Raw genomic sequence first — 27,769 nt, forward strand, 5'->3', positions numbered from 1 at the left:
CTAAATTTATGAGCCTGATGAAACGGCGTGCAGCCGAGAAACGCGTAGCGAAGTTTTAAGATTTTTAATAAAAGTTTTTACATTGTTCTACCTTGCTTTGAACTATTCTTTCCACTGGACATTCGAGAGTAACAGCCACTTTTGTTGGAAGTCAGCCGAACGGCTTTATAAAGTTTCGGTCCGCCCGATATTGCACTGTTTGTGCACACACGCTTGTGAGTATATACATCTACCCACTGTTGTTAGTTCGACATTGGTCAGGGTGATCTGCACCAAAGGTGTCCTATGCTTCATTCCTCTTAGGGGCCTGACTATTGCCGGGAGCATATCGGGAGAGAAAGAGTCAGCCGAACGGCTCTGAAGCTTCGGCTTGCGGATTATTGCACTGGAAGTGCAAATATCTTTGTGAGTATCAGTATTTCTTCCTTTTGGAAATCTCACTTATTGTTGGGTTTATCTGCACCAGAGCGCCTCTTCTTTTTTGTTATTTCCAGGACCAAGTTTTATCCCCACCTTTAATATGCACCAACTCAATGCTGTTGTGACTTTTTTCAGCTCGAGGAAGTTAGCCCTATTGCTCTGACAGCTTATTGATAATATATATATTAGCAAGGTAAATCTCCCTCTAAAACGCTGCGACTTATACTCAGTTTCTGTCTCTCTCTAGGGCTCCAAATATAGCTTATTTGTTGCATACGCTGCCTGAGGTATACCCTCTTAACTAGAGGTTTACTACGACTATGCCACCCTACTTCCCTCTACCCTGCTTCGCACTTCAGGTTTCCCATCTTCCACTATGCCATTAGTCCCCATTGCTATAATAGTAGTGAAAATCTGTACTACCGTAGTTATGAGAGTCCATGTGGCAGCCTCTATTTTGTACCTGAATAGAATGGACCCAAACTCAGCCTCAGAGTTTTTGACATTTGACAAAGGTGTTAGGTAAACACTGAAACGTTATATATATAAGATATTCTTCTATGTGAAGAACATTGGAATGTGACATATTCATATTTCATGTCAGGTTTAGCGCACTTGAATAAATACGATCGGGTTAGCATGTGAGTATTTTTTATTGCAGTTTGCAGTCCCATTGACTTCTATGGGAGAAAACGTTAATGCGGTTGCGATATTCGAAATTTAACTTTTTGTGCTCGTCGGAATTTCGTCTCTGTCTAGTGAAGCAAAATAGTGCTCCACTCGTAATTTAGCCTCTAATGTCTTTACTTTTTCTCCATGAACTTTTCTTTAGCTACAGATAAAAGGAATTTTTACTTCTATAGTCAAATTGTCTTAGTTTTCTAGTTATCCTTTGTTGAAAAGCAGGAAGGTAAGTTCAGTAGTGTGCACGTGTCTGCAGCACTATATGGCAGCAGTTTATACATTAGCAAGAGCATGTAGTGCTCTAGACATGTGCCCACTACCTCTCTAGATATCGCTTCAACAAAGAATAACATGAGAACAATGAAAATTTGATAAAGGAAGTAAATTGGAAACTTTTTTTAAATTGTATTCTCCATCTGAATCATGAAAGAAAAAATGTGGGTTTCATGTCCTTTTAATGTAAATATTTTACTGACAGTTTTCAGGCGTTTTCGTATCTATGTTTAAATGGAATACTTAGTGTACATCCCATACTTCTACTATGGTTATATAGAGTACATGTATTAGCAAAAATGCTTCTAATAAAAGCTACAGCTGTTTCAAAAGTATATCTAAGTATGCACTGTGCACCAGCATTTTAAATACAGCACTTGACAGAGAGCCTAAGGTGCTTGTACTATCAAATCATGACTCAATGTTTTAATTGCTGATATAATACAAGCCCCAACTGGCGCTCTGAGCAGCTGCAGTATTTAAAATGCTGGTGCACTGATGATAATATATAGCGATGCTTCACATGCACGTGCAGAGCAAAATGTTAACACTAAAACAGCTATAACTTTTACTAGAAGCATTTTTTAAAATGCATGTATAATGCAAATATGTCATTCAAAGATGTCATCCATCAATGGGCATTTACATTTTTACCGGAATGTCCCTTTAATGGCCCCTCAGTCTGTATAGACCTCTATAGACCTCTTGAAATACTAGATGAGACTGAGCCTCTCTGAATATGTGTTGCAAGTAAGCCACTTGTTTTCCCTATATTTGTGATATGGATAACTAGTTCACATCTTATTTAAGGTGTCATGAAATCCTAAATATTTCTATCATGATTCAGATAGAACATACAATTTTAAACAACTTTACAATTTACTTCTATTATCAATGTTGCTTTATTCTCTTGGTATTCTTTATTGAAGTGCAGCAATGCACTCCTGGGATCTAAATGAACACATTGGTAAGCCATTGGTAAGAAATATATACAGTATGTGCAGCTATCAGTTCTATAAGTATGCTCTATCCGAGTCATGAAAAGACATGTTGTGTTTCATGTCCCTTTAACTCTTTACAGCATAATTAGATGGGACCATAGAAAATAAATAATTATATGTATTTTTTCCCATATCCTCTTCTCTGCGAAATATAACTTCATATCATTACAAAATACAGTCCTTTTCTCATAATACTGTACAAGAGAGTAACTTGCTGAAATCATTTTTACATAGTTTAACTTGATAGTTGCTCTACATAGACATGTGCAGTTGTTAATGAATGAACACATTTTCATTATTTTTTAATTTGTCAGAAAAATGAGTGGGCACTAGTGATGTCGCGAACCTAAAAAAGTTTGCGAACGGGTGAACCGGGCGAACCGCCATAGACTTCAATAGGCAGGCGAATTTTAAAACCCACAGGGACTCTTTCTGGCCACAATAGTGATGGAAAAGTTGTTTCAAGGGAACTAACACCTGGACTGTGGCATGCCGGAGGGGGATCCATGGCAAAACTCCCATGGATAATTACATAGTTGATGCAGAGTCTGGTTTTAATCCATAAAGGGCCTAAATCACCTAACATTCCTAAATTGTTTGGAATAACGTGCTTTAAAACATCAGGTATGATGTTGTATCGATCAGGTAGTGTAAGGGTTACGCCTGCTTCACAGTGCGCAGTGTAGGTGATATACCTGCCCTGACCATGCTTTGCAGACCAGGTATCAGTGGTCAGATTGTCCCTTGCCCCAACACTGTGTGCCAGACATGCCATTATAGCAGACTTATATGGCTTTGGCGTTGCTTTTTGGTAATTAGAAGGCCACTGGGCACCACACGTGTTTTATGCCCAGCAGTGAAGGGGTTAATTAGGGAGCATGTAGGCAGCTTGTAGAGTTAATTTTAGCTTAAGTGTAGTGTAGTAGACAACCCCAAGTATTGATCTAGGCCCATTTTGGTATATTTCATGCCACCATTTCACCGCCAAATGCGATCAAATAAAAAAAAAATTGTTAACTTTTTCACAAACTTTAGGTTTCTCACAGAAATTAATTACAAACAACTTATGCAATTATGGCATAAATGGTTGTAAATGCTTCTCTGGGATCCCCTTTGTTCAGAAATAGCAGACTTATATGGCTTTGGCGTTGCTTTTTGGTAATTAGAAGGCTGCTAAATGCCACTGCGCACCACACGTGTTTTATGCCCAGCAGTGAAGGGGTTAATTAGGGAGCATGTAGGCAGCTTGTAGAGTTAATTTTAGCTTAAGTGTAGTGTAGTAGACAACCCAAAGTATTGATCTAGGCCCATTTTGGTATATTTAATGCCACCATTTCACCGCCAAATGCGATCAAATTTAAAAAAAATTACATTTTTTTGCAATTTTAGGTTTCTCACTGAAATTATTTACAAACAGCAATTATGACACAAATGGTTGTAAATGCTTCTCTGGGATCCCCTTTGTTCAGAAATAGCAGAAATATATGACTTTGGCGTTGCTTTCTGGTAATTAGAAGGCCACTAAATGCTGCTGCGCATCACACATGTATTATGGCTAACAATGAAGGGGTTAATTAGGTAGTTTGTAGGGAGCTTGCAGGGTTAATTTTAGCTTTAGTTTAGAGATCAGCCTCCCACCTGACACATCAGACCCCCTGATCCCTCCCAAACAGCTCCCTTCCCTCCCCCACCCCACAATTGTCCCCGCCATCTTAAGTACTGGCAGAAAGTCTGCCAGTACTAAAATAAAAGGTTTTTAATTTTTTTTAGCATATTTACATATGCTGTGGTGTAGCATTCCCCTTAGTCCCCAACCTCCCTTATCCCCCCCAAAACAGCTCTCTAACCCTCACCATCTGCCTTATTGGCGGCTATCTTGGGTACTGGCAGCTGTCTGCTATTATTTCACAGTCAAAAATGTGTTGTTTTTTTTAAATGTACACTACTGTTACACCAGATATGAGTGGTGGCACTGGGCAAGTGGGCACAGTATACGCTGTGAGCCTGACACACACGCTGGCAGGCAGGCAACTGCAATTAGATTACGCAGGAAAAAAAAAAAAAAGCAGACTGATGTTCTAGCCCTAAAAAGTGCTTTTTGGGGTGCTGTCCTTACAGCAGAGATCAGATGAGTCCTTCAGGACTGTAGTGGACACTGAATACACTAGCCTAGCTATTGATTTCCCTATTAAATCAGCAGCAGCTACACTGTCCCTCCTCTCACTAAGAATGCAGCTTCCAAATGAATCTAAAATGGATGCTGTCCAGGAGGTGGGAGGGTCTGGGAGGAAGGGTCTGCTGCTGATGGGCTGTAATGTGTATTCTGACTGTGAGGTACAGGGTCAAAGTTTTACTCAATGATGACGAATAGGGGGCAGATCAAACATCGCATATGTTCGCCCGCCGAGGCGAACGCGAACATGCTATGTTCGCCGGGAACTATTTGCCAGCGAACTATTCGCAACATCACTAGTGGGCACTTTCATAAGTCAAATAACAAATGTGTGCAAAAAAAATGTTAATTTGTTCATGCAGTTAAAACTGTTAATCTAAATGTGGGAAAAGCTGCAGGGAGGAAAGAATTAAAATGTACACTATTCGATAATAATGCAACAGTGTCCTTGTCAGCTTATTTATTCAGGTGACAATACACCAGTTGAAAAAAAAAAACATTTTTGTGCTGTTGCTGGCTTGTAGCAGTAGCTACTGTGCTATATTATTTTTATTATTATCTATTATTTGTAGAGCGCCAAGAGATTCTGCAGCGCTATAAACATAGGCGATATACAAGGTAACATTTATAGGGATCAAATGGGTAGAGGGCCCTGCCGAGAGTAGCACTGTTGCAGTCAGCTCTTATGAAGGTGATCTTCAAACAGTTGGGCTCTTAGGTTTACATGCAAAGGGGGTTCATGGTGGATAGTAATGGAGGAGAGGAACTGGTATTAGGAAAGGTTAGTGTAGGTTGAATGCATATTAAGGGAGTGCTTGAAGCTTTTAAAACTAGGGGAGAGTCTTGTGGAGCGAGGGATAGAGTTCCACAAGATGGCAGCCAGTCTGGAGAAGTCCTGTAAACGGGAATGTGAGGAGGTTGTGAGCAGATTGAAGGGGACGGGAGGTAGAGTATCTGGAGACAAGGGCTGAGATATAGGAGGGAGCAGTGTGGTTGAGGGCCTTGTATGTCAGAGTCAGAATTTTGTGTTTAATCCTGGAGGCAAGAGAAAGTTAATGAAGGGATTAGCAGATGTGACGTGTAAGGAAGATGAGCCTGGCAGAGGCATTCATTATGGATTGTAAAGGAGCTAGGCGGCAGCTAGGGAGACCAGAGATGATGGAGTTACAGTAGTCGAAGCGGGAAAGGATAAGAGAGTAGATTGAAATCTTTGTTGTGTCTTGTGTAAGAAAATTTTAGAGATGTTTTTAAGGTGGAAGCAGCAGGATTTAGTCAAGCATTGAATTTGAGTGAAAGAAAGATCTGAGTCAAATGTGTCCCCAAGACATCCCCAAGACATCGGCATGTAGTGAAGAGGTAATGATGGAGTTGTCGACAGTTATAAAAACAGCCATATTCCGCTGAAATAAAATTAGTCCACAACCCAAAAAAATAAGTTTATTTTCATTTTTGAAAGAATTTTTTTTAAATCAAAAGCAGAAGAATCAAACTGAGACAGCTGCCTGAAGAACTTTTCTACCAAAAATTGCTTCAGAGCAAGCAAATACATCAAAACGGTAGAATTTAATAAATGTATGCAAAGAGGACCAAGTTGCCGCTTTGCAAATCTGATCAACTGAAGCTTCATTCTTAAAAGCCCACGAAGTGGAGACTGATCTAGTAGAATGAGCTGTAATCCTCTGAGGCAGAGGCCTGACCCGACTCTAAATAAGCTTGATGAATCAAAAGTTTCAACCAAAAAGCCAAGGAAATAGCAGAAGCCTTCTGACCTTTCCTAGCACCAGAAAATAATACAAATAGACTGGAAGTCTTCCTGAAATCTTTAGTAGCTTCCACATAATATTTCAAAGCTCTTACCACATCCAAAGAAGGATCTTTCCAAAGAATTCTTAGGATTAGGACACAAGGAAGGGACAACACTTTCTCTACTAATGTTGTTAGAATTCACAACCTTAGGTAAAAATTGAAAAGAAGTCCGCAAAACTGCCTTATCCTGATGAAAAATCAGAAAAGGAGACTCACAAGAAAGAGCAGATAACTCAGAAACTCTTCTAGCAGAAGAGATGGCCAAAAGGAACAACACTTTCCATGAAAGTAGTTTAATGTCTAAAGAAAGCATAGGTTCAAATGGAGGAGCCTGTAAAGCCTTCAGAACCAAATTAAGACTCCAAGGAGGAGAAATTGATTTAATAACAGGCTTAATATGAACTAAAGCCTATACAAAACAGTGTATATCAGGAAGTATAGCAATCTTTCTGTGAAATAAAACAGAAAGAGCAGAGATTTGTCCTTTCAAGGAACTTGCAGACAAACCCTTAACCAAACCATCCTGAAGAAACTGTAAAATTCTAGGAATTCTAAAAGAATGCCAGGAGAATTTATGAGAAGAATACCATGAATTGTAAGTCTTCCAAACTCTATAATAAATCTTTCTAGAGACAGATTTACGAGCTTGTAACATAGTATTAATCACTGAGTCAGAGAAACCTCTATGACTTAGTACTAAGCGTTCAATTTCCATACCTTCAAATTTAATGATTTGAGATCCTGATGGAAAAACGGACCTTGAGATAGTAGGTCTGGCCATAACGGAAGTGGCCAAGGCGGGCAACTGGACATCCGAACCAGATCCGCATACCAAAACCTGTGTGGCCATGCTGGAGCCACCAGCAACACAAATGATTGCTCCATGATGATTTTGGAGATCACTTTTGGAAGGAGAACTAGAGGCGGGAAAATGTAAGCAGGATGATAACACCAAGGAAGTGTCAGCGCATCCACTGCTTCCGCCTGAACATCCCTGGACCTGGACAGGTATCTGGGAAGTTTCTTGTTTAGATGAGAGGCCATGAGATCTATCTCTGGAAGACCCCACATCTAAACAATCTGAGAAAACACATCTGGATGGAGAGACCACTCCCCTGGATGTAAAGTCTGGTGGCTGAGATAATCCGCCTCCCAATTGTCTATACCTGGGATATGCACCACAGAGATTAGACAGGAGCTGGATTCCGCCCAAACAAGTATCTAAGATACTTCTTTCATAGCTTGGGGACTGTGAGTCCCACCCTGATGATTGACATATGCCACTGTTTTGATATTGTCTGTCTGAAAACAAATGAACGGTTCTCTCTTTAATAGAGGCCAAAACTGAAGAGCTCTGAGAATTGCATGGAGTTCTAAAATATTTATTGGTAATCTCGCCTCTTGAGATTTCCAAACCCCTTGTGCTGTCAGAGATCCCCAAACAGCTCCCCAACCTGAAAGACTCGCATCTGTTGTGATCACAGTCCAGGTTGGCTGAACAAAAGAAGCCCCTTGAACTAAATGATGGTGATCTATCCACCATGTCAGAGAGTGTCATACATTGGGATTTAAGGATATTAATTGTGATATCTTTGTATAATCCCTGCACCATTGATTCAGCATACAAAGCTGAAGAGGTCTCATGTGAAAACGAGCAAAGGGGATCGCGTCAGATGCTGCAATCATGAGACCTAAAGCTTCCATGCACATAGCCACTTAAGGGAATGACTGAGACTGAAGGTGCCGGCAGGCTGCAACCAATTCTAAACATCTCTTGTCTGTTAGAGACAGAGTCATGGACACTGACTCTATCTGGAAGCCTAAAAAGGTGACCCTTGTCTGAGGAATCAAGAAACTTTTTTGGTAAATTGATCCTCCAACCATTTTTCTGAAGAAACAACACTAGTTGATTCGTGTGAGATTCTGCAGTACGTAAAGACTGAGCTAGTACCAAGATATTGTCCAAAAAAGGAAACACCGCAATACCCTGTTCTCTGATTACAGAGAGTAGGGCACCCAGAACTTTTGAAAAGATTCTTGGAGCTGTTGATAGGCCAAATGGAAGAGCAACAAATTGGTAATGTTTGTTTAGAAAAGAGAATCTCAGAAACTGATAATGTTCTGGATGAATCGGAATATGAAGGTATTCATCCTGCAAGTCTATTGTGGACATATAATTCCCTTGCTGAACAAAAGGCAGAATAGTCCTTATAGTCACCATCTTGAAAGTTGGTACTCTTACATAACGATTCAAAATTTTCAGATCCAGAACTGGTCTGAATAAATTTTCCTTCTTTGGAACAATGAATAGATTTGCTGGGATACGTAAGAGAAAAAATCTTCTCACAGGAGGTCTTACTCTGAATCCTATTCGATACCCTTGAGAGATAATGCTCTGAATCCATTGATTTTGGACAGATTTTATCCAAATATCCTTGAAAAACCTTAATCTGCCCCCTACCAGCTGAGCTGGAATGAGGGCTGCACCTTCATGCGGACTTAGGGGCTGACTTTGGTTTCCTAAATGGCTTGGATTTATTCCAATTTGAGGAAGGCTTCCAATTGGAAGCAGATTCCTTGGGAGGAGGATTGAGTTTTTCTTCCTTATTCTGACGAATGGAACGAAAACGGTTAGAAGCCTTAGATTTACCCTTAGGTTTTTTATCCTGAGGCAGAAAAAATCCCTTTCCCCCAGTGACAGTTGAAAAAATAGAATCCATCTGAGAACCAAATAAATTATTACCTTGCAAAGAAAGAGATAGTAATCTAGATTTAGATGTCATATCAGCATTCCAAGATTTAAGCCACAAAGCTCTTCTAGCTAATATAGCTAAAGACATGGATCTAACATCAATTTTGATAATATCAAAAATGGCATCACAAATAAAATGATTAGCATATTGCAGGAAGCGAATAATGCTAGATAAGTCAGAAACCAATTCCTGTTGCGCTAAATTCTCCAACCAGAAAGTTGATGCAGCCACAACATCAGCCAAAGAAATTGCAGGTCTAAGAATATGACCTGAATATAAATAGGCCTTCCTTAGATAAGATTCAAGCTTCCTATCTAAAGGATCCTTAAAGGAAGTACTATCTTCCATAGGAATAGTGGTACGTTTAGCAAGAGTAGAGATAGCCCCATCAACTTTGGGGATTTTTTCCCAAAACTCTATAGATTTTGCTAGTAAAGGATACAATTTTTTAAACCTTGAAGAAGGAATAAAAGAAGTACCTGGCTTATTCCATTCCTTAGAAATCATATCAGAAATAGCCTCAGGAATAGGAAAAAACCCTGGACAATCCATAGGAGGTTTAAAAACAGCATTTAAACATTTATTAGACTGAATGTCAATAGGACTGGTTACCTCGGTATCCAAAGTAATTAACACTTCTTTTAATAAAGAACGCATATACTCTATTTTAAATAAATAAGTAGATTTGTCAGTGTCAATGTCTGAGGAAGGATCTTCTGTATCAGATAGATCCTCATCAGAAGAGGATAAATTATTATATTGTTGGTCATTTGAAATTTCATCAACTAAATAAGAAGTTTTAAAAGACCTTTTACGTTTATTAGAAGGTGGAAATGCAGACAAAGCCTTCAGGATATAATCAGAAACAAATTCTTTAAAATTTACAGGTATATCATGCACATTAGAAGTTGAAGGAACTGCAACTGGCAATGTACTATTACTGATGGATACACTATCTGCATGTAAAAGTTTATCATGACAACTATTACAAATGACATTCGGCGAATTAATTTCTACAATTTTACAACAAATGCACTTAGCTTTGGTAGAACCGATGTCAGGCAGCAATGTTCCAGCAGAAACTTCTGAGGCAGGATCAGATTGAGTCATCTTGCAAAATGTAAGAGAAAAAAACAACATATAAAGCAAAATTATCTATTTCCTTATATGACAGTTTCAGGAATGGGAAAAAATGCAAATAGCATAGCCCTCTGATAGAGAAAAAGGCAAGAGACAAACATCAATGGGGTATTGAAATAATGAAAAAGTTTGGCGCCAAGTATGACGCACAACGTAACAAAAATAACTGGAAATGACACACTCGCGTCACTAATGACGCAACCATGTGAAAGGTCTCATACTTGATGCCGGAAATGACGAAGTTGCGTCATAGACTTATTTTTTTGCGCCAAAAATATTTTCGCGCCAAGAATGACGCAATAAAGTTTAGCATTTGACGCACCCGTGGGCCTAATACCGCCCGCAATTTGCAAGAAGTAGTCAATTGAAAAAAAGACTAAACCCCAGGTAAGAAATAAATTTCTTTAAAAAAAAATTTATATTCCACAAATATGAAACTGACAGTCTGCAGAAGGAAATTCATGAACCTGACTCATGGCAAATATAAGTACAATACATATATTTAGAACTTTATATAAATGCATAAAGTGCCAAACCATAGCTGAGATGTCTTAAGTAATAAAAAACATACTTACCAAAAGACACCCATCCACATATAGCAGATAGCCAAACCAGTACTGAAACAGTTATTAGTAGAAGTAATGTTAAACTGAGAGTATATCGTCGATCTGAAAAGGGAGGTAGGAGATGAATCTCTACGACCGATAACAGAGAACCTATGAAATAGACCCCCGTTAGGGAAATCATTGTATTCAATAAGTGATACTCCCTTCACGTCCCTCTGACATTCGCTGTACTCTGAGAGGAATCGGGCTTCAACAATGCTGAGAAGCGCATATCAACGTAGAAATCATAGCACAAACTTACTTCACCACCTCCATAGGAGGCAAAGTTTGTAAAACAGAATTGTGGGTGTGGTGAGGGGTGGATTTATAGGCATTTTGAGGTTTGGGAAACTTTGCCCCTCCTGGTAGGATTGTATATCCCATATGTCACTAGCTCATGGACTCTTGCCAATTACATGAAAGAAACATATATTCTTTTACTAAAAAAAATACTTTTTAGTTTTAATGTTTATATGTGCTTGCCCTTTTAAATGGAGCTATGGGAGTTGTTCCTATAAGACAATGAGGATAAATACTGGAATATCAGTTGTGCCTACACATGCATGATAGTGTCAATATAGAGCTAAAAACAGATTTTACTGATATGTTTTTCTATGCAAAACACGTTAACTGCTCTTCTTTTGTTTGTTTTTGTTTTCATTCACTTCACTTTAACATAGCAAAAAGATGAGAAATCGCCACTAATAAACATAAATGTAAAGATTTCAGTTTGTCACTGCCTGCCGTGGATGTTCCATTACTAGTCAGTCATTGGTCAGAATTCACTGTTTCACCAAGTGGTCTCTTAAAAGCCTCTTCAGTTCTATTGGTATCACCAGTCTCTATGGCTTCTAGATGCTGCGTTGTTCTATGTAGCTGATTCACTAAAGAATAGAGATGTGAGTGAGCTTTAGTGAATAAGCTGTGTAGACAAACACAAGGACAGGTGAACCTATAGCTTTTTGATGCCAGTGAAGCTAGAGATATATTAGTTAATTTACCAGAGGAAACAGTAGGACAAATACGTGCAATCTTTAACGCCCTGTAGTAAACTCCAATACTCTGCAATAAACTATCACAGAACAATTTAAATTAAAAGGTAAGACGGAAACTTACAGTTGGGTGTATGCACATTTATTTATTTATGTATTATTATTATTTTCTCTTCTTTATTGTGAACAATTAAACGGTAAGGGCTAGATTACAAGTGGCGTGAAAACAATTTTGCTAGGGTTTTCGCAATCGTTGGCGATTATTACAAGTTGAGCACAATCGTGATTTATGCTAGAATCATTTACACAGAGCTACTAACTTTAGCAAAAATAAAAAGTGTAACAAAACACATCAATAATATATTACAAAATACACTTACACTTATATTATTCCCCGAAACGTCACTGCAATAAATCTTTTTCTACGTTTAAGACCGGAGAGTGCTGTCTTCTATTTACTTTATCATCATCCACATTCTAGCACCCTGGCATTTGTGATACCGTTCGTGAGAGTGCACCTGTCTTTGTATTCTATATATATATATATATATTTGTTTAAAAAAACATCAGATATATGTAGAAATATGTAATTATAAAAAATAGAACATAATCCTTTATGTAAAGACCATTGGAATATGAAATATTCATATTTTCATGTCGGTTTAGCACTAATAAAAATATGTAATGGTGTTTGTGCAAGACTTTTTTTTCTCCATTGGCTTCTATGGGAGACTATGTGAACGCGCAAGCGATATTCTAAGTTCGTATTTTTTCGCTAGTCTGGTTACCGCTAGAGCAAAAAAAGTTTACTTTCAACTTGAAATACCAGCGCAATCCGACTAGCGCAAAAATCTTAATTCGAGCAGAGTTTTCACTATAATGAAAACAAAAAATACCGCTCCACTTTTAGGCTGGCGCTAAATGTTTATGGTTGACAGAATTGTTTGAACACTGCATGAACAGTGTAAAGCATGTGAGACTGAATCAGTATTGATCACAAAATAAAGTATGCAACAGGCATTTTACAATTTCATGTTTTTCACTGTTGATGACATAAAAGGGACATGATTCAGATAGATCAAACACTTTTAAACAACCTGTTCTCTTACTATCTTGCTATCTGAATCATGAAAGAAACAGTTGTGTTTCATGTTCCTATAAACATTACCTCTCCTTGTTGTAAATCCTCTTCTCCAGCAATCTGCTCACACTCCAAAAGTAACTGGCTATACTCGTATTTAAGAGACTCAACCTGGAGCTCATTTCCCTCATGTAGAAATCCCTGCAGCTCCTGGTTACAAAGGAAAGAATATTTTAATATTATTAGAACCTGAAGCAGGGTCATATTTTGTGCTAAGCCAACTAGGCCTGTGGCTTTAGATTTCATGATCTAGAGGAGGGGTAGAAACATTAGAGCGGTTATTCTATAGAATAAATCCTGCCCACCCCTATGCTCTCAAATATAGAGAGGAAAGATGCCTGGTTTCTAGTGGGGGTGTAGGGCACTTTAATTCATCAAAATTGACATTTAACCCCTTTTCTTCAAAAACTTACCTTTCAATACTGAAAGCCGTTCCAGCGATTCCCCCGGCCATTGGAAGCCTCTTCTTACATCAGAAATGACGAATCCGGCCTTTTGAAGAAAAGTAGTGAAATGTCAATTTTGATGAATAAAAGTGCCCTTGTTTTTAATAGGATTATTAAAAACCGGGCACTTATTCATCGAAATTGACCTTTACTTTAATGTGTTCCCTGCTTCCAGTTGTGAGAAAAATGTAAGGCAAATATAAGGTAACATTTTTTGGGGGAGGGTCTGAGAGGGACAGTAGATTTTCCTTTGCTTAGGGCAACAAAAAATATAAATACATCACTGAACAGAAGGCAACAACATAATTATTTTTAAAGTTTTGATTTTCCTTTTTAAATAATTCACAAAACTTTAAATATATATGTATATATTACTTTTTTGGGCAATATATTGCTCTATATTTATAACAGCACTTTTGGTGTTATTATTAAAAACACAGAGTCCGTTTTATTTGTATACATCAGTGATTAATTACTGCATTGCGAAACATCTGCATGTAAATTAATTGTTTTTAAATCCCCCCCAAAAATGTCATATTGTTAGCTTTGGCTTGTAAATCAAGAGACTGTTGGGATACATCCATTGAAAAGCCTGACAGAATTAATGTTTCTGGTCTAATTTGCTGGAACCAATTAGGGAAATATGTAAATAAGCTTGTGCTTTGATCTAAGTAATGATTGTGTAGAATGTTGCAGGGTCAGTTACTTTTTTACCATACTTAAAGGACTAGTAAATAAAGTAGGTTTGCAAAAACAACAAATGCATGATAAAACGAGCAAGTATGGGTATATTTATCAATGTACGAGCGGACATGATATGAAGAAGCGTATAATGTCCGCTGCACATCGCTGCACATCTTGTGAACTGCTGGTGCAATGCCGCCCCCTGCAGGCCGCTAGTAGGGGGTGTCAATCAACCTGATCGCATTCGATGGGGTTGATTTCTGTCCACCACCTTAGAGCAGGAGGACAAGTTATGGAGCAGCGGTCTTTAGAAAAAAACAAGGGGCCTCAAGCTCCCCTTAGTCTGAACTTCAAATGAGTATTAGATTTTTTTCTGACAAATTTTAAAGTTATGTATATTTCTACTCTTTCCGTACCATGTGACAGCCATTAGCCAATCACAAATGCATATACTTGCACATGCTCAGTAGGAGCTGGTGACTCAAAAAGTGTAAATATAAAAAGACTGCACTTTTTGTTAATGGAAATAAATTGGAAAGTTGTTTAAAATTGATGCTCTATCTGGATCATGAAAGTTTAATTTGACATGAGTGTCCCTTTAAGTATGATGGACGCACGTTAACCATTCTGTTGTTTTATTGTAATGAATAAATGAATTCATTCATTCATTTAACAACATATGTCCCTTTTATATCACCAAGCACTGGCAATGGTGAATTTGTCTGAACAGAGTGTGATTTAGGAGAACATTTTAGGAATTTCAATAGGAATGTATGTTAAAAGAATAAAAATATGTAACATTTAATATGCGTTACAATGAACCATAAATACAATATGCATATCTGGACTATACAACACCAAACAGAGGCACTGCACCTCTTTAGTGACTGAGATCTGAGTGTTTCCTTATATGGGTCAGAAGAAGTGGGACAATGTGCACCAGTACTTCTGAACGTTCATTCTGCAACTCTCCAACATGGTCATAAACCCTCTGTTAGAAGAAACATTGTCTCCCAGAATGGTTTATGGCTGGTTACTCTAAACTAATAAAAGGAACTGCTAAATAAATATTGGCAACAAAATCATTTTAATATGCTTTAATATGCTTATCCCTGAAGCTTATTTATTTAAATGACTGTTACATTTACAAACATGCAATAAATGTTACATGTGGGTACAGAAAAATAACACATTATTTAGAACAAACACTAGGGTTTATAAATGTATGCTAAATTTCTGCCTTTTGTTTGCAACTGGACATGTTTATAGACCTGATTCTGTGATGCATGGCTTAGAAAGATATGGTAGGTAGGTAGAACAATACATACATTGATAGGTACATAAGTAAATAGATTCATAGATAAGTAAATAGACTGAAAGGTAGAATAGTAGGAGGTTAAATAGAATAATATGCAGTGTAGATAGGTAGATTTGTAGGTAGAGAGATAGATAGATAGATAGATAGATAGATGATAGATAGATAGACAGAAGAACAGAGAGACATATAGAGATATAGAGATAGAAATACAGGAGAACAGACAAATAGACAGACAGAAAGACAGAGAGCTAGAGAGATAGATAGAGATAGATAGATAGATAGATAGATAGATAGATAGAAGCATAGACAGACAGATAGATAGATAAACAGACAGACAGTCAGATGATATATATATATATATATATATATATATAGATAGATAGATAGATAGATAGATAGATAGATAGATAAACAGACAGATGATAGATAGATAAACAGACAGATGATAGATAGATAGATAGATAGATAGATAGATGATAGATATATAGATAGATAGATGATAGATAGATAGATAGATGATAGATATATAGATAGATAGATAGATAGATAGATAGATAGATAGACAGACAGATGATAGATAGCTTAAATCTAACCTGCATGAAGTTTGGCAGTTCTGAGTGTTTGGTTCCAACAATAGACATCTGTTTATTTTTCAGTTTTTTCTTCAATTGGATCTCTTTGAAATGCTGTATCTATAAGATAAAAAGATTAATACAAATGTTCTCCCTGAAGAGCAAATTATTCTTCAGTTTTGTCTGAGAGAAGCTAATTGCTAGACTTCATCTTTCTGCAGCTGTGTACAAACATAGAGTCATCGATCTCGCTGCTATTCGGCTTTTTCCCAACTTTATTTATATCCTGTCACTAAACACCGTCACTATACTAAAATGTTTAACCCCATCCCACCGCTCCCGGACCCCACCGCAACTAAATAAAGTTATTAACCCCCATCCCGCTGCTCCCAGAGCCCACTGCAACTCTAATAAAGTTATTAACCCCTGCCCCTCCCGGAGCCCACCACAACTCTAATAAAGTTATTAACCCCTATCCCTCCACTCACGGAGCCCACCGCAACTCTAATAAAGTTATTAACCCCTATCCCTCCGCTCCCGGAGCCCACCACAACTCTAATAAAGTTATTAACCCCTATCCCTCTGCTCCCGGGCCCCTCCGCAACTAAATAAATGTATTAACCCTTAAACCCCTGGCCTCCCACATCACTACCACTTACTAAACCTATTAACCACTAAACCGCCAGCCCCCCACATCGCCATAAACTAAATTAAGCTATTAACCCCTGAACCTAAAAACCCGCTATCTTTACATTAAATATTAACTCATCCCTATCTTATAATAAATTTAAACTTACCTTTAGAATTAAAATAAACTATATTAAACTACTAATTAAACTACCCTATTATCCTACAATTACATTAAACTATATTAAACTATTAATTAACCTACCCTAACTATTATACTACAATTACATTAAACTAAAAATTAACTATATTATATATTTAAAAACCTAACTCTACTCAAGTTATTTAAATCTACTATTAAAAATGACTAAGTTACAAAAAAAAAAAACAACTAAGTTAAAAAAAATAAAAAATACATTATCAAATATTTAAACTAATTACACCTAATCTAATAGCCCTATCAAAATAAAAAAGCCCCCCCCAAAAAAATAAAAATAAAAAAAAACCCTATCCTACACTAAACTACCAATGGCTCTTACAAGGGCCTTTTGTGGGGCATTGCCCCAAAGAAATCAGCTCTTTTACCTGTTAAAAAAATACAAAAAACCCCCAACAGTAAAACCCACCACCCACACAACCAACACCCCCAAATAAAAACCTAAGCTCCCCAATGCCCTGAAAAGGGCATTTGTATGGGCATTGCCCTTAAAAGGGCATTCAGCTCTTTTACTGCCCAAATTCCCTAACCTAAAATTAAAACCCACCCAATAAACCCTTTAAAAAAACCTAACACTAACCCCTGAAGATCCACTTACAGTTTTCGAAGACCGGACATCCATCCTCGGCAGAAGTCCTCAGAGAAGCCTGCAGAAGTCTTCATTCAAGCTGGCCGAAGTCTTCATCCAACCGGGCAGAAGTCTTTATCCAGACGGCATCTTCTATCTTCATCCATCCGGTGTGGAGCAGCTCCATCTTCAAGACATCCGGCGCGGAGCATCCTCTTCTTACAACGTCTCTTGAAGAATGAAGTTTCCTTTAAATGACACTATCCAAGTTGGCGTCTCTTACATTCTGATTGGCTGATAGAATTCTATCAGCCAATCAGAATTAAAGGGGAAAAAATCCTATTGGCTTTTGCAATCAGCCAATAGGATTGAACTTTCATTCAATTGGCTGATCCAATCATCCAATAGGATTGAGCTTGCATTCTATTTGCTGAATGGAATAGTAAATAGAACGCAAGCTCAATCCTATTGACTGATTGGATCAGCCAATAGGATGAAAGCTCAATCCTATTGGCTAATTGCAATAGGATTTTTTCACCTTTAGTTCCGATTGGCTAATAGAACTCTATCAGCCAATCGGAATGTAAAGGACGCCATCTTGGATGATGTACCTTAAAGGGAAACTTCATTCAACGTTGACTATCATAAGAAGCATAAGAAGATGCTCCGTGCCAGATGTCTTGAGGATGGAGCCGCTCCTCCCGGATGGATGAAGATAGAAGATGCCGTCTGGATGAAGACTTCAGCCCACTTGGATGAAGACTTCGGCTCGCTTGGATAAAGACTACTGCCGGCTTCGCTGAGGACTTCTGCCGCTTGGATGAGGATGGATGTCCGGTCTTCGAAAACTGTAAGTGGATATTCAGGGGTTAGTGTTAGGTTTTTTTAAGGGTTTATTGGGTGGGTTTTAATTTTAGGTTAGGGACTTTGGGCAGTAAAAGAGCTGAATGCCCTTTTAAGGGCAATGCCCATACAAATGCCCTTTTCAGGGCAATGGGGAGCTTAGGTTTTTTAGATTTTTTATTTGGTAGGTGTTGGTTGTGTGGGTGGTGGGTTTTACTGTTGGGATAGGTGTTTTTTTTATTTTGTTTTTTTTTTTATTTGGATAGGGCTATTAGATTAGGTGTAATTAGTTTAAATATTTGATAATGTATTTTTTATTTTGTGTAATTTAGTGTTTTTTATTTTGTGTAACTTAGTTGTTATTTTTTTGTAACTTAGTAATTTTTAATAGTAGATTTAAACAACTTGAGTAGGGTTAGGTTTTTAAATATGTAATATAGTTAATGTAATTGTTAGTTTAAAGTAATTTTAGTATAATAGTTAGGGTAGGTTAATTAATAGTTTAACATAGTTTAATGTAATTGTAGGATAATAGTTAGTGTAGGTTAATTAATAGTTTAATATAGTTTATTTTAATTCTAAAGGTAAGTTTAAATTTATTATAAGATAGGGATGAGTTAATATTTAATGTAATGATAGCGGGTTGTTAGGTTTAGGGGTTAATAGCTTAATTTAGTTTATGGCGATGTGGGGGCTGGCGGTTTAGGGGTTAATAGGTTTAGTAAGTGGTAGCGATGTGGGAGGCCAGGGGTTTAGGGGTTAATACATTTATTTAGTTGTGGAGGGGTCTGGGAGCGGTGGGAGAGGCGGGAAATGGGGTTAATAACTTTATTTAGTTGCAGTGGGGTCCGGGAGCGGCGGGATAGGGGTTAATACATTTATTTAGTTGCAGTGGGCTCCAGGAGCAGCGGGATAGGGGTCAATGCACTTATTTAGTTGCGGCAATGTCGGTGGCAGCGGATTAGGGGTGTTTAGACTCAGGGTTTATGTTAGGGTGTTAAGTGTAAACGTAATTTAGAAATAGAAATCAATGGGATATCTGGCAGCAGCGAACATAAGCTTTTGCAGCTTTCAGACTCCCATTGATTCCTTTGGCATCCGCGGCCTCCAGGGTGGTGGATTGAAAACCAGGTACGCTGGGCCGGAATAGTGGTGAGCATACCTGTTAGAAATTTGATAAATGGGAAAAGTTGTCAGAGAGTGCCGAATTTGTATTCTGAACATTTGTAATGACGTAAGCATCGATCTGTGTCGGATTGAGACCGGCGGATCGTATGTTACGTCACAAATTTCAACTTTTGCCGGCCTGTAGGCTTTGATAAATGGGTCGAATCAGGCTCGCCACAATTACGCTACGGAATTACAGCGTATTTGCGGTTGACGGCTTGATAAATATCCCTCATAGCCTTTACTTTACTTAAATAGAAAGTGCACACCGGTTTTCATAAAATATAACTGCATGTAATAGACACTATTATAAATAAGAATCTGCACAGGTACTGATCTAAAAATGCAGTATAGAACCTTTTAAAAACGTACTTAGATGCTCCCAGTTTACCAATGTTGATGAGGTTAGTCTGGGGCACCCAGTGAAATGGTCTGGAAAAGCAGTAAGAGCAGACCCCCCCACCCCCACCCCTCCCTGCATATGAAAAAACAGATTACAGACTCCTGCTTGCTCCTGTTTATGTAAAAGCTCTTGTACATCTGATACTTTGGGACTTGGTTAGGAGTCTGAAAATCAGCAAAACTATACAATGTTACAAAAACACTCCCAGGTGGGCTGTAGAAATGGATCATCTACAAAACATTTATGCAAAGAAAATGTATATACAATGTCCATTTAACAAATCTAGATATAAACTTTATGCTTATGGGAAAAAACAAATAATTTGAGTAGTCTTAGGTGTAGCAAGCAGAGTTGCTGCTAATCCCACAGCACCAGGTGACCTACTCAGTCCTTACAGGTCCCAGCAGGTATATATAGGCAAATACAGTCACATAGATGTAATAAATGTCCCATAGGTTGTGCGAGAAACAGTGGCCTAGATTTAGAGTTTGGCGTTAGCCGTCAAAAGCAGCATTAAGGGGTACTAATGCTGTTTTTTACCGCCCGCTGGTATTTAGAGTCAGACAGGAAAGGGTCTACCGCTCACTTTCTTTCCGCGACTCCAGGCTACCGCTGATCCCCTTACATCAATTGCATATCCTATCTTTTCAATGGGATTTGCCTAACGCTGGTATTTGGAGTCTTAGAAGAAGTGAGCGGTAGACCCTCTACCGACAAGACTCCTACCGCCAAAAAAAGTCAGTAGTTAAGAGCTTTATGGGCTACCGCCGGAACATAAAGCTCTTAACTACTGTGCTATAAAGTACACTAACACCCATAAACTACCTATGTACCCCTAAACCGAGGCCCCCAACATCGCAAACCTTCTAATAATTTTTTTAACCCCTAAACTGCCAACCGGACACCGCCGCCACCTACATTATAGCTATGAACCCCTAATCTGCTGCCCCTAACATCGCCGACACCTACATTATATTTATTAACCCCTAATCTGCCCCCCCCCAATGTTGCAGCTACCTAACTACACTTATTAACCCCTAATCTGCCAACCGGACCTCGCCGCCACTATAATAAATGTATTAACCCCTAAACCGCCACACTCCAGCCTCGCAAACACTATAATAAATGTTATTAACCCCTAATCTGCCCTCCCTAACATCGCCGCCACCTACCTACAATTATTAACCCCTAATCTGCCACCCCCAACGTCGCCGCTACTAAAATAAAGTTATTAACCCCTAAACCTAAGTCTAACCCTAACACCCCCCTAACATAAATATAATTTAAATAAAACGAAATAATATTCCTAAAATTAAATAAATAAATATTTAAAACTTAATACTTACCTATAAAATAAACCCTAATATAGCTACAATATAACTAATAATTACATTGTATCTATTTTAGGATTTATATTTATTTTACAGGCAACTTTGTATTTATTTTAACTATAACTATTTAATAGCTAGCTCGTTAAGATAATTACAAAATTACCTGTAAAATAAATCCTAACCTAAGTTACAATTAAACCTAACACTACATTATCATTAAATTAATTAAATAAATTAACTACAATTACCTACAATTAAATTTAATTAAATAAACTAATCTATAATACAAAAACAAACACTAAATTACAGAAAATAAAAAAAATATTACAAGAAGTTTAAACTAATTACACCTAATCTAAGCCCCCTAATAAAATAAAAAAGACCACCAAAATAATAAAATGCCCTACCCTATTCTAAATTACAAAAGTAATCAGCTCTTTTACCAGCCCTTAAAAGGGCTTTTTGCGGGACATTGCCCCAAAGTAATCAGCTCTTTTACATGTAAAAAAAAATACAACCCCCCCCAACATTAAAACCCACCACCCACATACCCCTACTCTAACCCACCCAAACCCCTTTTAAAAAAACCTAACGCTAACCCCCTGAAGATCTCCCTACCTTGAGTTGTCTTCACCCAACGGGGCCGAAATCTTCATCCAATGTGCGCAGAAGAGGTCCTTCATCCGGTAGAAGTCTTCATCCAGGCGGCGTCTTCAATCTTCATCCATCCGGAGCGGAGCCATCTTCCAAGGATCCAATGCGGGGCCATCCTCTTCACCCGGAGTCTTCTAACACAATGACGGTACCTTTAAGTGATGTCATCCAAGATGGTGTCCCTTCAATTCCGATTGGCTGATAGGATTCTGTCAGCCAATCGGAATTAAGGTAGGAAAAATCTGATTGGCTGATTCAATCAGCCAATCAGATTGAAGTTCAATCCAATTGGCTGATCCAATCAGCCAATCGGATTGAGCTCGCATTCTATTGGCTGATTGGAACAGTCAATAGAATGCTAGCTCAATCCGATTGGCTGATTGAATCAGCCAATCCATTGAACTTCAATCAGATTTTTCCTACCTTAATTCCGATTGGCTGATAGAATCCTATCAGCCCATTGGAATTGAAGGGCCGCCATCTTGGATGACGTCACTTAAAGGTACCATCATTGTGTTAGAAGACTCCGGATGAAGAGGATGGCTCCGCGTTGGCTCCTTGGAAGATGGCTCCGCTCCGGATGGATGAAGATTGAAGACGCCACCTGGATGAAGACTTCTACCGGATGAAGGACCTCTACTGCGCACATTGGATGAAGATTTCGGCCCAGTCGGGTGAAGACGACTCAAGGTACGGAGACCTTCAGGGGGTTAGTGTTAGGTTTTTTTAAGGGGGGTTTGGGTGGGTTAGAGTAGGGGTATGTGGGTGGTGGGTTTTAATGTTGGGGGGGTTGTATTTTTTTTTACAGGTAAAAGAGCTGATTACTTTGGGGCAATGCCCCGCAAAAAGCCATTTTAAGGGCTGGTAAAAGAGCTGATTACTTTGTAATTTAGAATAGGGTAGGGCATTTTATTATTTTGGGGGGGGGTTATTTTATTAGGGGGCTTAGATTAGGTGTAATTAGTTTAAACTTCTTGTAATATTTTTTTATTTTCTGTAATTTAGTGTTTGTTTTTTTTGTATTATAGATTAGTTTATTTAATTAAATTTAACTGTAGGTAATTGTAGTTAATTTATTTAATTAATTTAATTATTGTGTAGTGTTAGGTTTAATTGTAACTTAGGTTAGGATTTTTTTTACAGGTAATTGTGTAATTATTTTAACTAGGTAGCTATTAAATAGTTATTAACTATTTAATAGCTATTGTACCTAGTTAAAATAAATACAAAGTTGCCTGTAAAATAAATATAAATCCTAAAATAGATACAATGTAATTATTAGTTATATTGTAGCTATATTAGGGTTTATTTTATATGTATTTAGTTTTAAATAGGATTAATTTATTTAATTTTAGGAATATTATTTAGTTTTATTTAAATTATATTTATGTTAGGGGGGTGTTAGGGTTAGAATTAGGTTTAGGGGTTAATAACTTTATTATAGTAGTGGCGATGTTGGGGGCGGCAGATTAGGGGTTAATAATTGTAGGTAGGTGGCGGCGATGTTAGGGAGGGCAGATTAGGGGTTAATAACATTTATTATAGTGTTTGCGAGGCGAGAGTGCGGCGGCTTAGGGGTTAATACATTTATTATAGTGGCGGCGAGGTCCGGTCGGCAGATTAGGGGTTCATAAGTGTAGATAGGTAGTGGCGACGTTGGGGGGGACAGATTATGGGGTAATAAATATAATATAGTTGTTCGCGATGTTAGGGACAGCAGATTAGGGGTTCATAGGGATAATGTAGGTGGCGGCGGTGTCTGGAGCGGCAGATTAAGGGTTAATAATATAATGCAGCTGTCAGCGATAGTGGGGGCGGCAGATTAGGGCTTAATAAGTGTAAGGTTAGTGGTGTTTAGACTCGGGGTTCATGTTAGGGTGTTAGGTGCAGACTTAGAAAGTGTTTCCCCATAGGAAACAATGGGGCTGCGTAAGGAGCTGAACGCTGCTTTTTTGCAGGTGTTAGGTTTTTTTTCAGCCAGCTCAGCCCCATTGTTTCCTATGGGGATATCATGCACGAGCATGTTTTTCCAGCTTACCGCTACCGTAGGCAACGCTGGTATTGAGGGTTGAAGTGGAGCTAAATTATGCTCAACGCTCCCTTTTCTGAGGCTAACGGCAGCCATTCAAGCAAATCTAAATACCAGCGTTGTCTTAAGGGTGCGCTGGAAAAAAAAGCCTCGTTAGCACCGCGGGTCTTTACTGGCAAAACTCTAAGGGCGCAATCCGATATAGATCGCAGTTTGCGGCGCAAGCAAGGGAACCCACGTCGCCCGCAGTTTCAGCTCACAACTCGAGCCATCCAATATGCGGCGCCGTCACTTGCTAAAGTGGCGCAAGTCTCACAAACCAGCGATGTCCAGAAATCTGCGTAAGTACAGATTTTTGGAGTCGCCAGTGACTTGCGCCACGTTAGAAACTGTCGGCGCCTATAAAACCTGACTAAAGTCTAAATCACCCGCACTGTCTAACACGCCTCCTAAACATAGCCCGACACGTCTAACACGCCTCCCTAACATAGCCCGACACGTCTAACCCTCTATCCGCTATCCCCCCTCACTATCCTAACAATAAAAAAGCTATTAACCCCTAAACTGCCGCTCCCGTACCCCGCCGCAACCTAATAAAGTTATTAACCCCTAAACCGTCGCTCCCGTACCCCGCCGCCAGCTATATTATATCTATAACCCCCTAAAGTGAGCCCCCAACACCGCCGCCATCTATATTAAAATTATTAACCCCTAATGTAAGCCCCTTACACCGCCGCCATCTCTATTAAAATGATTAACCCCTAATTTAATCTACCTACCCCGCCGCCAGCTATATTATCTATATTAACCCTAAGTATATTATAGTTAATATAGGTATTACATTATATATATTAACTATATTAACCCTAATTATATTAGGGTTAATATAGTTAATATAGTTACTATAGTATTTATATTAACTATATTAACTCTATCTAACCCTAACACCCCTAATTAAATTTATATTAAATTAATCTAATTCATTTATAAACTAAAATATTCCTATTTAAATCTAAATACTTACCTATAAAATAAACCCTAAGATAGCTACAATATAATTAATAATTACATTGTAGCTATTTTAGGGTTGATATTTATTTTACAGGTAAATTGTTAATTATTTTAACTAGGTATAATAGCTATTAAATAGTTATTAACTATTTAATATCTACCTAGTTAAAATAATTACCCAATTACCTGTAAAATAAATCCTAACCTAAGTTACAAATACACCTACACTATCAATAAATTAAATAAACTACAAACATCTATCTAAAAATACAATTAAATTAACTAAACTAAATTACAAAAAAAAACAAACACTAAATTACAAAAAATAAAAAAAAGATTACAAGATTTTTAAGCTAATTACACCTATTCTAAGCCCCCTAATAAAATAATAAACCCCCAAAATAAAAAAAAATTTCTGCCCTATTCTAAATTAAAAAAATTTCAAAGCTCTTTACCTTACCAGCCCTTAAAAGGGCCTTTTGTGGGGCATGCCCCAAAGAATTCAGCTCTTTTGCATACAAATACAATACCCCCCCCCCATTACAACCCACCACCCACATACCCCTATTCTAAAACCACCAAACCCCCCCTTAAAAAAGCCTAACACTACCCCCCTGAAGATCTCCCTACCTTGTCTTCACGACACCGGGCCGAACTCCTTATCCGATCCGGGCGATGTCTTCCTCCAAGCGGCAAAGAAGAATTCTTCCTCCGGCGATGTCTTCCTCCAAGCGGCAAAGAAGAATTCTGATTGGCTGATAGGCTTCTATCAGCCAATCGGAATTAAGTTAGAAAAATCTGATTGGCTGATTGAATCAGCCAATCAGATTCAAGTTCAATCCGATTGGCTGATTCAATCAGCCAATCAGATTGAGCTTGCATTCTATTGGCTGATCGGAACAGCCAATAGAATGCGAGCTCAATCTGATTCGCTGATTGGATCAGCCAATCGGATTGAACTTGATTCTGATTGGCTGATTCAATCAGCCAATCAGATTTTTCTAACTTAATTCCGATTGGCTGATAGAATCCTATCAGCCAATCGGAATTCGGCAGACGCCATCTTGGATGACGTCATTTAAAGGTACCTCATTCGTCGTTCAGTCGTTGTCCGGGATGGATGCTCCGCGGCGGCGGAGCGAAGAAAGAAGATTGAAGATGCCGCCGGAAGAATGAAGACTTTGCTGCCGCTTGGAGGAAGACGTCGCCGGAGGAAGAACAATTCATGGGAGTGCACATTTTGGGTGCAGTGGAAACTGCAATGAAGGAAGAATGATTTTTTACAGAGGTAATTTTTTAAGCTTAAAAAACAAGTGATGCTTTAAAATCCTGCTTAATTGGAAAGAGAAATTAATGCCCCTTTAAGCTGTAAACTAATTATGTTTCAGATTCACTGTATATTAGTTAGAGAGTCAGTAATTGCTGAGCTTTAAGGATGACATCTATTGGTTGGTACTTACCGTCTGATCTTGTATTTGTTCAACATACTCAAAAGATCGTCTTTGAGACTCATTGAGAAGACCCAGTAGTTCTACATTGTGCTTTATTAATTGCTCCTGCTCGTGCAGCAAATAGTGATGTCCCGAACTGTTCACCCGCGAACGGTTCACAGCGAACATAGGTATGTTCGCGTTCGCGTTTGTGGGCGAACACATGGCGATGTTCGATCCGCCCCTATGTGTCATCATTGTGGAAAATTTGACCCTTTAGGTCACAGCCGCCTGACACATTAGAGCTAATCAACATCAGACACTCCCTCACAGACACTCCCATCTACTCGGAATCCGCCATTTTAGACTCATAACGACCTTGCTTTTTTAATGAGAGGACGTGTTGTGTTTTTGCTCCTGACATTCATAGGAAAAACATAGCTAGGCTAGTGTATTTACAGTCCAGAAGGACTCCACTCATCTCTGCTGCAAGCACAGCACCCCAAAAAGCCCTTTTTAGGGCTATATTTCGTGCTGTTTTTTTTGTTTGTTTGTTTTTTTTTTATTAGCATTTGCCTGGCTTTCAGCTGTGTGTTTAAGGCTCACAGCATATGCTGTGACTACTGCCACCACTGATATCTCCCTAACAACATTAGTTTAAATTTAACTAACCCAAAAATATAATTATTTTTCTAGTGTAATTTTTTTTCATTTTCTATTAGGCCAGTGTCACACAGCATATACTCTGGTTCTTTGCTCTGTGCCAGCCAGCAGCCACCAGTGTTAATATCCGTTTATAACATTATTTTAAATTGAAAAAAAAATATATATATATATTTCGCTAGTGTAATCTAATTACATTTACTATCATGCCTGTGTCTGTCAGGCTCACTCAGCATTAATATACCTCTTTTTTTCAGTCTTTTGGTTAATTGGTCTGTGCCAGGCAGCCACCCAGCACTCATATCTATTTTTCTTTCACCTTAATTTTAATATATAAAAAAAAAAGTTTAAATTTGTTTGCTAGTGTAATGTAATATAATTTTCTATCCGGCCTGTGTGTTTTGCTGACTAAGGCCTAGATTTGGAGTTTGGCGGTAGATGGGCTGTTAACGCTCCGCTGGCTTTTTTCTGGCCGCACCATAAATTTAACTCTGGTATCGAGAGTTCAAACAAATGCTGCGTTAGGCTCCAAAAAAGGAGCGTAGAGCATTTTTACCGCAAATGCAACTCTCGATACCAGAGTTGCTTACGGACGCGGCCAGCCTCAAAAAAGTGCTCGTGCACGATTCCCCCATAGAAAACAATGGGGCTGTTTGAGCTGAAAAAAAACCTAACACCTGCAAAAAAGCAGCGTTCAGCTCCTAACGCAGCCCCATTGTTTCCTATGGGGAAACACTTCCTACGTCTGCACCTAACACTCTAACATGTACCCCGAGTCTAAACACCCCTAACCTTACACTTATTAACCCCTAATCTGC

The sequence above is a fragment of the Bombina bombina genome, chromosome 3 (genome assembly GCF_027579735.1).
Source record: "Bombina bombina isolate aBomBom1 chromosome 3, aBomBom1.pri, whole genome shotgun sequence".
NCBI classification, from domain to species: Eukaryota; Metazoa; Chordata; class Amphibia; order Anura; family Bombinatoridae; genus Bombina; species Bombina bombina.